Source organism: Melozone crissalis, unplaced genomic scaffold (assembly GCF_028551555.1).
Source record: "Melozone crissalis strain CALT ecotype California unplaced genomic scaffold, PUWL_Pcris_2 ptg000036l_1, whole genome shotgun sequence".
Taxonomy (NCBI): Eukaryota; Metazoa; Chordata; class Aves; order Passeriformes; family Passerellidae; genus Melozone; species Melozone crissalis.
In genome coordinates, this window is record NW_026535814.1 from 18,106,036 (window position 1) to 18,119,737 (window position 13,702).

Genomic DNA, 13,702 nt, shown 5'->3' on the forward strand with positions numbered 1-13,702 from the left:
CTGTGCTCAAGGAGTTTTAGATCAGGCCCAAAGCTGCTGGTTTTCTGTGATGAAGCTTGCCATGGAAAAGCAAAGAAATATGAAGCAGCAGAGACTGACCTTTCCTAAGAAAAATTTAGACCTAGGTAACAAAGTAATTTCCTACTAACTCTCTGGATCGTTTAACACTTTATAACATTTTTAGATGCACATTTCCAACCTTAATGTCATTCACAGTTGTTTGTAAAAAGATATCACAGATGTGTTTGGGTTTGCTTTTGTTGTTGTTAGGATGGGTTTTTTTTTAATTTGTTTGGTATGGTTTTTGGTTTTGTTGTTGGATAATCAGAGACACCAAACAAATATTTGGAAGATTCAGAGCTCAAAGACACAGGATACCTTAGAAACAAATCAGGTTTCTAGGTTTTTAGAAGAAACATAGTGGCATATTTTTTTTTTTTTTTTTTAGAGAGTAAGAATCACCCTAACCTTTTCATGTACATTGAGCAACAGTATCGATCCACAAATCTCCAGGGACAGCTTATAGGCAGAAGAGGTCAGGAAGAAACACTCCCCGTTGCACAGCAGGGTGTTCATCGGGAGGAACCACCGAGAGACATTTGTTATTCATGATTTCCTGGAAAATCTCACTGACCTCTCCTGCGCTACTCTTTGCTGTAAAAAATTTATGTGAGGAATGAAGCCAACCCAAAGCACCAGATTAAACTACTGAGCCTGGGTCCGAATGGGAGAGGCTACCCAGAACAAACAGAACAACGGGTTTGAGTTCATGCTAAAAAGTCAGACTAAAAGTCGAAAATCAGCAGCCAAGTACACCCTTAAATATCCAGTAGCCCCTGCAATATCATTCTTATAACTGGAAATTCCTCTACTAGTTACTTCTGGAAATAGACTGTTGTTTCTGGAAACTAGAATGGGGAAAAAAGAGCTGCTGCAATTAAGCTATCGCTTCTTTAGACCTGCTCCCTACCTCTTCCAGCCTTTCCTCCAGAAAACATAAAATTGCAAACAAAAAAAAATCAAAAAGTAACATGCAGACATTTATGGCGGTGCAGGCATGTGTTTGCATGTATGTGAGAGAGACAGATGGGAAGAGGATTCCTGACCCAGAAGTGTGATTAAATCCAAAGCAGGTTGATAAATGATCTACTGTAGTAGGGTGTATTAAAAAGGAGAGTTATTGTATCTTCTGAACTGATCAAGGTGATAAAGTAACTGATCACAGAGAAGAACTGCTGGAACTGCACCCAATTCTACTCTATGAGTAAACAGAGTCCTGTGGCTCATTCAAGAGGCTATAAATTTAAGCTTAGTATTTCAGGTCTATATCTAAAGAGTGACAGAACCTCATATCTCCTGATTCATCCAGAAAGAATGCATCATCTTTTTGTACCAATCTAATCAGAAACACTTTTGCCACGTCCATTTTTCTTTTTCAAGTCAAAAAAAGGCACAGAAGAGATTTAGTTTGGGGTTTTCTTCCCCCCCCCCCCCCCCACCCCTCCTCCTGGATATGGAAAAAATAAAACCAACCTCGACTTTGCTGAGCCTCTGACACAGATACTCTCACTACACATCTCACAACAGAGCAACTCGTTCCAATCCTGTGCTTTAAGTACCATCTAGTGGTTATAAAGATATTTGCATTTCTGTTGTTGGAGGGTCTTTGGATTCAGATTTCCGCATCTTTTAAGGGATTAACTAGCCTTATAATTTTCTGAAATAAAATAAAAAGAAACACTCTTCTATTTATTATTTCCCTTTTTTGACAGAAAATCTTCATGTCTTTTTACTTACATCATCTCAGTTCCATTGTAAGATTTAGCAACTTTGAAGAAAAGAGGACTCAAGAAAAATGTGAATGTGGGTTTTTTTTTCCTTTTACAGAGAGAAAATAAATGTTAACACATGATCCTACATTATTTTTTTTTAACAATTTTTCCATTAAGAGTTCAACACATATGTCTCTGAATATGCATTTGAGAACTGGCCTTCAATTTGAGCCATTTATTATTTTTGAAAGTATTACTCCATCTATCTGCCTATCTTATATTAATATCTCTCTTTGTGTGCTCTCCTTTCCATATTGCCTGCCATCTGTTACATGATCACTGAGAGATAAGCCCGGTTCGCTTGTTTGATTAGTTATCTTGCTTTCTGTGTCAGTGGACATTGGTTAAATGTACCCATTGTGTTGCTCTCGTGATATCAGCAAAGTTACACTGTAAACAGGGAGAGGTGACCTCCTCTTTTTCAGCAAATCTATGTGATTCTCTTCCAGCACAAGGCTCCAAATGCCAGTAAAGTAATCACATTTAGTCCCCTAAACAATGGTTTGGAAGAAATTAGATTTTGTCTCATTCCAAAGTAGACATTTATGACAGATTAAATAAAAATGTTTAAGACACCCGTCTTCCTCCTGATTACAAAGGCTGCTTATCGATACAGATCAGGTTCCTTGCTGTTGACCTCTAGTGATAGTCAAGCTCCTCAAAACAGATCCTTTAGGAGATTCCTCTGCCCAACTGGCAATCCAGGGCAGGAGGGTGCCACAGCAGCTCAAAGGGCCTGAAACCAGGAAGGATGAGCTGAGTCCACACAAGCTTCATCTCTGCTGATGTGCTGTGAGAGCCATCAGTCAGTGCAGCTCGTGGAGTGAGTGGATGATGCTGTTCCAGGCGCCAGCACTGCCCCAACAGCTTCCCAGGAGCCACAGGCAGCACTGTAAGGACAGCCTAAATACCAACATAAACATCTATAGGTGTCTAAATTCAGGTGTTTTATTTACAGACAATATCCACTCGATACTTCAGTCAGCTAAAATTTGGCAAGACAAACTCCACCACAGAAGGTTACTAATTTCACCTTGTAAGTCTAACTGGCAAGTGATGTGAGAAAAATAAAGACAATAAAACATTCATCATTCTCACACTGCCTCAGCACAGGTTATTACCCTCTCTGAGTTTGTCCCCACAAACATTCAATTTGGTGTTTGTCACAAGGGATGGAGCAGGATCCCATAAAGAAGGTCCTGCTGCTGATGGAAAATGTTTCTGTCCCCGGTTCTCAGTCCCAGCTGCTTATGTCCTCTCCCCCTCAATGTAGATTTCCAGCCATATTTGCATATAGCCACAGTCTAACTGGAGCTACCAAGAATATGTGCACAGGGAGAATTTTTATATGACAGTTTAAAAAGTCAGTTAAGTTCCTAACTGAGAAAAGCACCATTTAACTACTTTCCATTTGACAAAATTTAGAGATTCCCCCCTTTTCCTGATAGAATACTGCTCATGCTGCTTGTATCATACATCATAAATTGCTGCCTAATGTCGAGCTGTGAATTTTCATCCTAGAAGTTCTGCTGGAGACATTTTGACATGAGCACAAGATTTATTCCTGGGCAGCCAGTAGATCTGACATCTGTGATGACAGATATTCTTTTTTCAAATGAGTATAATGACACCAGAAAGAACAGGATCAAACTTAATGTCCCTGAAGTATTTTTCTGTGAGTTGCAGATGTACCTGCATGCGGATTTCTGAGGAATCCCCATCAGAAGCAGAGGCATCATGTAGGGTTATGGGAGCAAAAAGAATGAGCACGTTTGTTTCATCAGACAAATGCATTTTGCCTGCAGGGGTGGGGAGGGCAGGAGGGTGGAATGTGGAGACCTGGACTGCATCTAGTGGAGAAATCCTGCTTTTACAGGGGAAGATATGACACATCTGTGGGCTACAGCACATTTCTGTTGCGTTATCCAGAGCGAATAGTTTATTACGTATCATTACCTCCGAACAACAGATAATCAATTTGGATGTGTCCTTATTTACCTGGACAAACACTGAAAGGCTTTGCAATTTAATGGCCTAACTGTTTGTTAGAACAAATAGACCTATTCAATTCTGAGATCACAGTCAATCTGACGGTTTATAGCTGGTTGGTTTCTGCTTTTGAACTGTGAAACCCTGATTTGTTTTCAAGGTGTAAAATTAGCAGTAACATTTTCACATGCTAACAGATAAGTCCCTTATTGAAACATACGACTGCACTTGCTCGCTGCAGAGTGAAAATAACCTTGCTCAAACACCCAGCACAAAGCCCGTGGCCTGCCTGAATTTCACACAAGCCCTGAAGTGATACCAGGTGTGAACCAGCCCAGACATCAGCTGTCTGCTCGAGAGTAAATTTCAACTATTAATTTACAGGTTGGAGCAGGAGGTTTCCCGCTCATTATTAAATTATGTTATTTGTATATGGTGTTGCAGAGTAGCAGTGGAGTGCTTGAAGCAAGCATGGACTTTTAAAACAGTGATTCTCTGAAATTATTAGCCTTGGTAAACACCCTGAAAAGGGGTGTTAAATCATCTTCCATTGGCTTAGTAAGACATTCCACCTTGTAATCACATTAGTGTAAATAATTACAAGGTTAAAAAATGAAGGAATACCTGAACTAACATCTGCCTGCAGATCTTTGAAGCCAAAGGAGTGAGAACAGCATACAAGGAAAGGAAAAGCAGCAGAGGCAAAAATGCATTTTACCATCTTAAAGCATCAGTTATTTTCTTCTGTTTAGTTGGGTAGGCCAAACTAAATTCTCCAAATCAGAGTGCCAATATAAATTTTGATAAACCAAACCAGACTTCAGTGAGAGAGTTGAAGATGGAGAAAGAAAAAGTCTGGCAAATTAAGCATCCTGTAAATCTGGCAAGTATGGAATGAGTTGCTGTTTCCAGTACAAACACCATGTTATCCAGCAATATCTCAGCATTAATCTACTTGAGAGATCTGCTGGAATTCAGACTTGTAAAAGAGACATCTATTAGGATGCTCTGAAAAATATACATGGAGTGTATGTGATAAAGGAGACACTGTAAATACACAGTGATGCTCAAAGAGGATGCTTCGAAGTGGCAAGTGGGTGCTCCCAGCACTCTCTGTCCAGAGGACAGCTGCACACAGATACACAACTTCTCTGCATCTATCTGCATTTTCCATTGTTTTTCTTTAACTGGAATATCATTTGTTCCCATTAGGAAAGGTAATAATACAGTATTAATATTACCCCCCTGCCTTGTTCTTGCCTCTTTTATTTTGAAGTCCAATCTCTTTTTAATGTCTCCATATAAAATAGGTTCTATATTCCCCTGTTAATTTTAATACTCCTTCTCTGTAGCCTTTCCATCTTGGATTTGTCCTTTTGTAGCCATTAGTGCCTATAACTTCCTGTTGTACTATTTTTTTACTTGCCTTTCCTCTAGTTGCATCACTGAAATGACTCACAGACATCACACAACCTCTATGAATAATAACTGATTATCTCTCTTTTTAAATCAGAAATGGCTAAGTTACAATTCCCCCTAAGCTCACAAATGATAGCACTGGTATCAACTGGTTCAAAAGGAATCCTACCAGCAACCTGAAGGAAAGTCCACATCTGACATATTTTTATTAAGTCCATTTACATTTTGACTATCTCACCCTTGGCCATGCTGAGATGGATTATTTTTTATTTAATAAATATTCCCTTAAATCCCACTTAAATCTTAATAATTGCATATAACAATCTTATGAATTGTGTGTTACTTAATCACCAACCTACAAAGAGCAGATGTCTTATTGGATGTATCAGAAACACCTCAAGGAGGTGAGGTCTGTGAAAAGTGAAACAACACACAGAACACAGCTGCCCCAGCAGCTCTAACTCATAGGGAGTATCCATGGACACAGGGTGCTTCACTGCCATATTCAATTCTCAGTGATACCACTAACATCTGTTTAAAGACTAGATCACCTAAGGCTAACACAACAATCACTTAGGTTTTCCCATCAAAGAGCTTCTAACATTTTTTTGTTTCCAATTCTTCACATGAGTGGCATTTTTCCATATTTTACTAAATTTACAACTGAAGGTTCTCATAAAATGGAAGGAAAAAAAGACACTGTGAATCCTTTTCCTTATTACCATTAGCTCTAATATTATCATTGTCATTATCTTATACAAAAGTAAGTGCTCTTTAGCTTTTTACCAAGGCTTCTTGCCTCTGTATGTCTGTGAATGACATAGGACAGGCTTTTACTGGAGGTCCTGAATAAACTTAGAGAAACATTTTTTGACCAGGGTGCTAGGAGCGTGTATTCAGTGATTTCTAGAATCCATCTTTAAAGAATTAAAGAATCCATCTTTAAATTAACCATGCCTTTATAGTACTAAAATTCTGCTTTTTCATTACTGACATTGCTTAATTGCTTTACAATCAGGGGAAAAAAATAGAAATAAGAAGAAAGAAAAAAGAAAAGCAGAAAATACCTGCCTGACTTAACCACATTAAGCAGCATGGTGCAGAATATAACTTAACAGTCCAGTGAACTGTCAGTGGCAGAAGTAATTGGAAATTGGTGGGATAGTTCGCTATGTGATGGGGATAGGAGCTTTTCATGCCTGTTTTTAATGGGCAAATAGCTCTCAGGGCAGCTTCATATTCTGTCATTAATTTGTAAAGATCCTTTATAACGTAGAAAAGTTAAGATAGCAAAAAAAAAAAAAATCCAATTACATGTTTAATGACTTGGCATTTGTGGTAATGCTATCTAGCACTAATTCACCTGTTAGAAAACAGTCTATCTTTTAGTCCCTGGGGTTAATAGAGTGCAAAAGCCTAGTCTTATCTGAGGGTGGGAGAAAAATGAGTAATTTTTTTCCTACCAATAAGAAAGAAAGGCAACGACAAAATTGATTATGAATTTTCAACTTGCTTTTTGAGCTTAGCACTTCTATTTTTTATTAAATACTTTTTAAAAGAAAATAACAGGTTTCTAATTGCTGGTGTCTGTCTGACTGTTCCCCAGAATTTTTCAGAGGCATATTGGACTTTTTTTGCCTTTGTAGCCAACATGAGCATCCACTGGAGTGAGGCTTATACCCATATCATGTCACAGGCTGCAGAGGTGATGCTGCAGAGCCTGCTCTTGAGATCAAGGCCTGTTTCACTTCCACATTGAAATGGGATGCATAATTAATATGGTTTGATCATTCAATAGATGGACGGAAGGATTTATCCTGGCCTCAGCTGCATGCTCATAACTACACTGAAATCAGCAGCGGAAGCTTAAATTGGACTAAGAGCAGAATTTGTTCCACAGCAGCAGAGAAATACAGCTTATGCAAACATACATATTCATTTTCATGTCTCCCTTTATCAGTCACTGCTTTATTTGCATCTCACCCTGAATAAAAGGTTAGAGAAGGCATTTGTAATGAATGTTCCCATTTTAAAACATTTAAATCGTCTGCAGTATAAATTGAATATTCTAACTGACTGCTCTGGTGTGAATTTCTGAGTCCACTGAAAGGAAGAGAGGCAGCATTTTCTGTGTTTATGCAACAACTTCTTTGCTTAATACCAGATTTGTCTGTGTCACAGCTAAACCAGGATTACCAGCAGAAATGCTAAATTATGTTAGAATTCATACACTTCGTCTAGCCCATGTAAAACATGAAAATACTGTAATGTCAAACAAACAAACAAACCAACCAACCAACAAACAAAAACCCCAACTGTCATCAGTCCAGTGTCTTTAAAACTAGTTTAAAGACAATTTCTGTATAATGCTGGAACACAAGCCCTGAAATCAAAACTTATCACCCCTGTTCCTAGCTCAGCTTGTGGCTCATCTGGCTGGAGATCACTAATGAAGGCTGAATACTGAGCATCCAGACAAATGAAATCCAGTGAATTCTGTAAATGGGGTTTTCTGAGCAGGGATCCCCACAACTTGTACCTGAACACTTTAGGGTCAATTATGGTTTTGTCCTTTATGTTGGTTGGAGAAGAAAGAAAACATTGAGCTTCATATTCCCAGTTCCTGAGCACCTTTCCTCTGCGGCACAGAAGATACAAAATCCAACACACCCTGAAAAATTTGCACAATGTCTGGTGCTTGGAGAATTAACACTTCCAGTGTGCCCTTTACTGATGTGGAAGTTACAGAGAAAATACATAAACCTCAGCTAAAGGAGGGGATTCACCCTGTTTAATATTAGCTTATAAACACTGGGCTTAATACAAGTAGGTCATCCAGAATCTCTTTAAAAGCTCTCTGAGAAAAACAGGACTGCAAATAGTGGAACATCCTGACCTCACACAATACTGAAGGTGAGCATGACTGTACTGCTCTTGAATATTATTGCCTCCTTCCTTGACTCTAATCCAAGGGGAGACTAGCCCAGACTAGGGAAAGTTAGGTATCCCAACACAACAATTTAATTTTAAAGAAATAATAATCTTTTGTTTATGGTCTGAATCGTTATTTGGATTTGAATGCTGTGAAAATGGGAGTCTTCTGCAACTGGATGGATGGACTTAATTTTTCTTCACTGTATGGTCAAAACCTATATTTGTGGGATTCTATGTTTGTTATTCTTTTTAAGTTGTTATTATTTTTGCTTCTTATTTGGAACAACCTAAAAGAGATGTTCAGCTACTTTGGGGAAGCATGGGGTGCAGAGTCAAACTTGCTTTCCCTAAGTTAGTTGAAAGTGATGTGCTCTCATTCCCATGGCAAAGAACATTTCCTTTAGCAGCTGACAAGTTTTTCAAGGTGTTTCTGCACATCCTGTAGGGAAAGCAAATTGTCATCAAAATTGAAAATTCAGAATATGTTTTTTTTTTTTTTTCCCTGAAGGTCCTTAGGGCTCTTGAAATGCTAAGTAGAAAACTGAGCTCAATGCATATGGAGGAGATTTTCATATTTTAAAAGTCAGACAGAGTGTCAGCCGGCAGATGCAGCAACTCCAAGAATCTTCAAAAAGGCAGAAGCAGAAAAGTTTACTGCTTGTTCGACGGACACATTATTTCAGCCTGTGTTCTGCAGATTGAGAGGCAGATTGCCTAGGGTCAGAGGGTGACCCTGCCCTGCAGCATGAGTATTATTCCTTCTTTTTTTTTTTTATGTGCAGATTTACATTTGGCTGCAACCTGCCTCCTTAATGATGGATCAGCCTTTTGTGCAGGTATAAGCTCTGATTGATGGGGCATGGGGATAGGAGAGGAGAATGGAGAAAACAAGTTTATAAATTTGACATAAGATTTGAATCGCAGCAGGAACTCTGCCAGCCTTCTTAGGCATAAAATTGGACTGGCTGGAGATATGTACTGCATGTGTGATGTTTCAGCACTTATTGCTTTCATTATATCTTTACTTACTCAGTTAACAGACTACTGAACTTGCAAAATCTAGCAGACTGGGGATTTTTTTTTTAATAAATTTTATGATGGGGGCAGGGGAGAAAGAACTGAAAACCCCAAAATTATGTAACTACATGACAGGACTTGCTCTGAAGTAACTGAATACAATTTACTTGATTTCACTGAACTTAACTTACACTGATTTTCTCTAACTGATGACCTGACACAGTATTCTGGTTTGGGTTTAGCTTTTTTTTTTTTCCCCCTTCTGAATTGGCAGTGTTGACATTTCATGTTTCCCATTATTATTATTCCTTCCCCTTCCTTGTTTTGGGAATTAAATGGCTTATTGACTAAACAGCATTAGAAAACTAAAGTTAATGGGCCAAACTTTTCCCTAGTGCAACTTAATATATTGAGTTCAAGTTATATAGAGATGAATGAGTTCAGGGACTCCTCCAAAGAGAGTTATTTCTGAGGCTTATTCTGAAAGTCCAGAGCTTTGTTGTCATTTCAACGGAAATTAAATGTTTAAAGAAGACCAGTTCTTCACATTCAGCTGACATGATGAAACCTGAGAATACTGACAACAAAAAAGTAAAATCATACCTTTTTTAATGGATTAGAACAAATATTTCATTATTATCAAAAATTCATTTAATGACACTCTAGTTTATGTCTACCTATTCCCTGGAGAACTCAAATTGTAAGTTCTCATCACGTGCCCATCTTCTCCATCATTTCATTATTTCATCATTTGTGGTGAGATTTTAAAAGACATGGAGATGTGGTACATAGGGACATAGGTTAGGAGAAAGCTTGGCAGTGCTGGGTTCATGGCTGGACTTGATGATCTCAAAGGTCTTTTCCAACCTGAATGATTCTATGATTTTTTAATTCCATCAATGGCAACTGAGGACAGGGTTGACTTACTGATATGACAAATGTCTCAGGAACAAGGTAAGATTGGGAGGATTGGGCTCCTAAAAATTACCTAAAATGCACTGATCTGGATTGGGCTGAGAGAAAACAGACCCGTACGGCTGTGTCAAAATTCAAAAGGTTGTTTCTCACCAGGAGCTAGCACACCCATCTGGTGGTCTTTGTGGAGCTTGTGAAGTGGAGCTTGCTGAGACAGACTGAATGGCTGGTGCTGGTAACAGCAAAGGGTGGGACTGAGTGGGTGAAGAGGTAAGAGATGCTGGCCAGTCCTGGGTTCATTTGAGTACAAGGAATGATGCTGGACAGAAGGCTGGGGAAACAAGAGTTTGTTCACTCATAGGGTCACTTAATGAGAACAGGCTGGACATATACTAGATAGTACTACTTAGCCATGGAATAATAGAAACACATAAAATCAGATAGAAAGTGAAACTTACTAGGTAAAACTCCACAAATCAATAGAAGGTAAGGTGTGCTCTTTTCTAAAACTCCATTCTTACCCATTTTTAAAGGAAATACAATGTGCTAACCACCCCTCCACTGTGGTTCTGAAAACCTGATCACCGCTGTGGTATTTGAATAGCAGAAACTCTCTCTGCTGCACACCCAGCGTGTAAAGTCTTTCTCAGGATATTCCTAGAGGGAAAAAGGCAGTTGCCAAGTCAGTTTTGTTCCAGTTCATTAGTGAGCGAAAGTGATTATCGTCTGACAGATGCACTAAGGGTTATGTATAGTTCCTAGATGTCTCAGTCCAGTTTTTAGCAGACAGATGTCCACATTCAGGAAAGATAAAACAAGTCTGACAACATAGCTACTTCCAACAAATTTGCTGAAAATCTTTACGAGCAATGTGGGGCATGGCTGGACATCTGATCAGTCCTCTTCCGTATCGTGGTAGTCCCTCCAGCAGAAAATAGATGGTGTACGAGGAATCAGTGCTGTCTTCTGGAAGATGGCATATATTTCTTGGTGGGATGGAAAGGTTACGTATTTCTCTGTGGCTATCAGTCGAATGTGAACTGCAAGTGACACGTCTGCTTCAAAACAAGAAAAATAGCTCCATTTCCTCCAAAGTGAATTGTGTCAGCAGCAGACCTCTCTATTGCTCCCACTGTTTTCTCAATGCTTCACCTCATCAGACTTCTGGGAGCTGACAAACTATTGGACTGAAAAACAGAACAGGGGTAGGGGAGATTCTAATGCATGAGCAGAGCAATGAAGAGTGTCAATTGCATGCTTGCTATATTTTTTCCAATGACAAGAATGGCATGATATCAGCAAGTAACTAAATCTAGGCATAGCTAGCAAGTTACTTACAGTTTTCATGAGAAAAAAATAGATTCTTCTTGGTGCACTTTTTTCCAAAGAAATTTTAAACACTTACATATGCTGAGTTAAATTGGTGCTTCAAGACCAAACATTCAGGTAAATGTTAGAGAACTACAAGAACATATTTCTGGGCTGTGCTGGGAAAGAAAGCCAGGGGCTTTCCCACTGCATCCACCAGAAAGAAGGGAAGACTTCCAGTGCTGCCAGAGCAGGTCCAGACCAGGGCATCAGGCATCTCTGCAGGGATGGGACCTCAGTCTAAGAGCGGGAATTGGCTCAGTGAAGTCCATGGCTGGGTCAGGCAGGGCTGTGGTAGAGCAGGAGATTGATTTCTATGGCATTGCTTGGACACAGAACTCCCTGAAATGGGGTTGTGGGCCATAAGCAGGAGGCACTGGCCACCAGTAACTCCTAACAGTCCCTCTTGCCATTCTCAGCTTCACCCCAAGCCAGAACGGACATGTTGCTCTAGGACACGAAATAAAACTATGCGGACACTGGAATCTCCAAGGTAAAAAGAGAGAAAGTTTAATTATGACTCCAACATTTACAGATTTCCAAAAGTGACAGTGGATTAGAGGATGACAGTGCCACCTCTCCAATGACACTGGAAAAACCAACAGTCCATCAAATTTGTCCTCCTCCAGAAAAGAATGCAAAACAATAAGCATTTACAGGAAAGGGTGTAAGAAAGTTCAATACAAGAATGGAAACATCAGAAGGCTCAGAAGAACTTAAAAAACAGAGCGACAAGACAGATGCTCCTTTTTCTGTTGGCACAATGAAGGTCAGAATTTCATGCACTTGGAGCATCAGGAATTTTGACACTGGTTTGCTTCCAGAATGTGCTCCTGCTATCAACATATATGCAGTTGCACACTAGTTCACTCCTGGGCTCTGTTGTGGCATGTATTTATTAGTCTCCTTAAGGAAGAAACCCAAGCAGAGTTGCCAGGAGAGTATGCTTATGGGTGTGCTGCAGATCAGCAAGAGGAGAAAAGATGTGCTTCGTTTGAAATGCAACACTTGGAATAATCCTGCCCTACTTCAAGAGGCCAAAACCAGAAACACAACCACCACAAAAGTGCTCTCATGATGTGCCCTAGGTGTCACACCGCAAAACATTCCCACGGGCAGTAAAACAATCCGTGTGATCATAGAACCACAGAATGGTTTGGATTGGAGGGGGATCTTAAGGATCCTCTAGTTCCAACCTCCTCCTCTGCCATGGGCAGGTACACCTTCCACTACACCAGGTTGCTTCAAGCTCCATCCAACCTGGCCTTGAACATTTCGAGAGATAGGGAAACCAAGACTCCTCTGAGCCAGCAGAGTCTGCTACTAAATCCAGCTCTTAGAGCTGGAAAACACACACATAAATAATCATATCTTTTGGCCACAGAGTGGTCACTGAAGCTCAGAAGTCGGAAGAATTGACCAGTTGGGATATGGATGGACCACTCTGCAGGGGCCAGATCAAGAGAGGGTAGCTGTGAGTTATACGAACTACCTGACTCAGGGGCAACAGCCCATGGTGGATGCTTTTATCATTTAGTACAGATGTTGCCACAAATGGCAAGTGAAGGACACACAGAAGTGGCAGCAGAGAGTAAAAAAGGAAAATGTGCTTATCCAGCTCTGTATCTGCTCCACAGGGAAAGGCCCCATTCAGTTTCACTGGCTGCAGGTGTGTGGCAGTGCAGATGCCCATCACCTCCAGCCAGAACTGTGTCAGAGCACAAGCAATGGCCCTGGATGTTCATCACTGCCTCTTCCAAGCGCTTCGGGACCCTTCAAGGTGAAAAATACTCTTCCTATCTGCCTCTGTGGCAGTATATGAGAACCTAGAAATGTAAGGTTATTAATATCAGAAAGTGGTATAAAGTGACATTTCTGATTGAAATAGCATCTTTCTTCAATTTTATTGTCAAAAATGTCTCTCCTAAACATTTTTCTCTTATTTTGCCTTACCTAATTTAGTTATCTAGTTAGACATAGTAGAATCCAAAAAAAACTTTTCTAATGCCTTTTTCAGAGGCCTTCTGTAATTTTTTCCCTTAGCTTTTTCCTTTTTTTTTCTCTTTAAACAAATCTTTAATAATTATCTGAAAATGCCTATAGTGGTGCAATAGAGTGTGAGATTATTAAACTGATACCACTAATTTCATTAATTTAAAAAGAATCTAATTTTTCCTGACAAAAAAATCATACCAAAACTGGTACACACGTATGAATGTACTTATTGC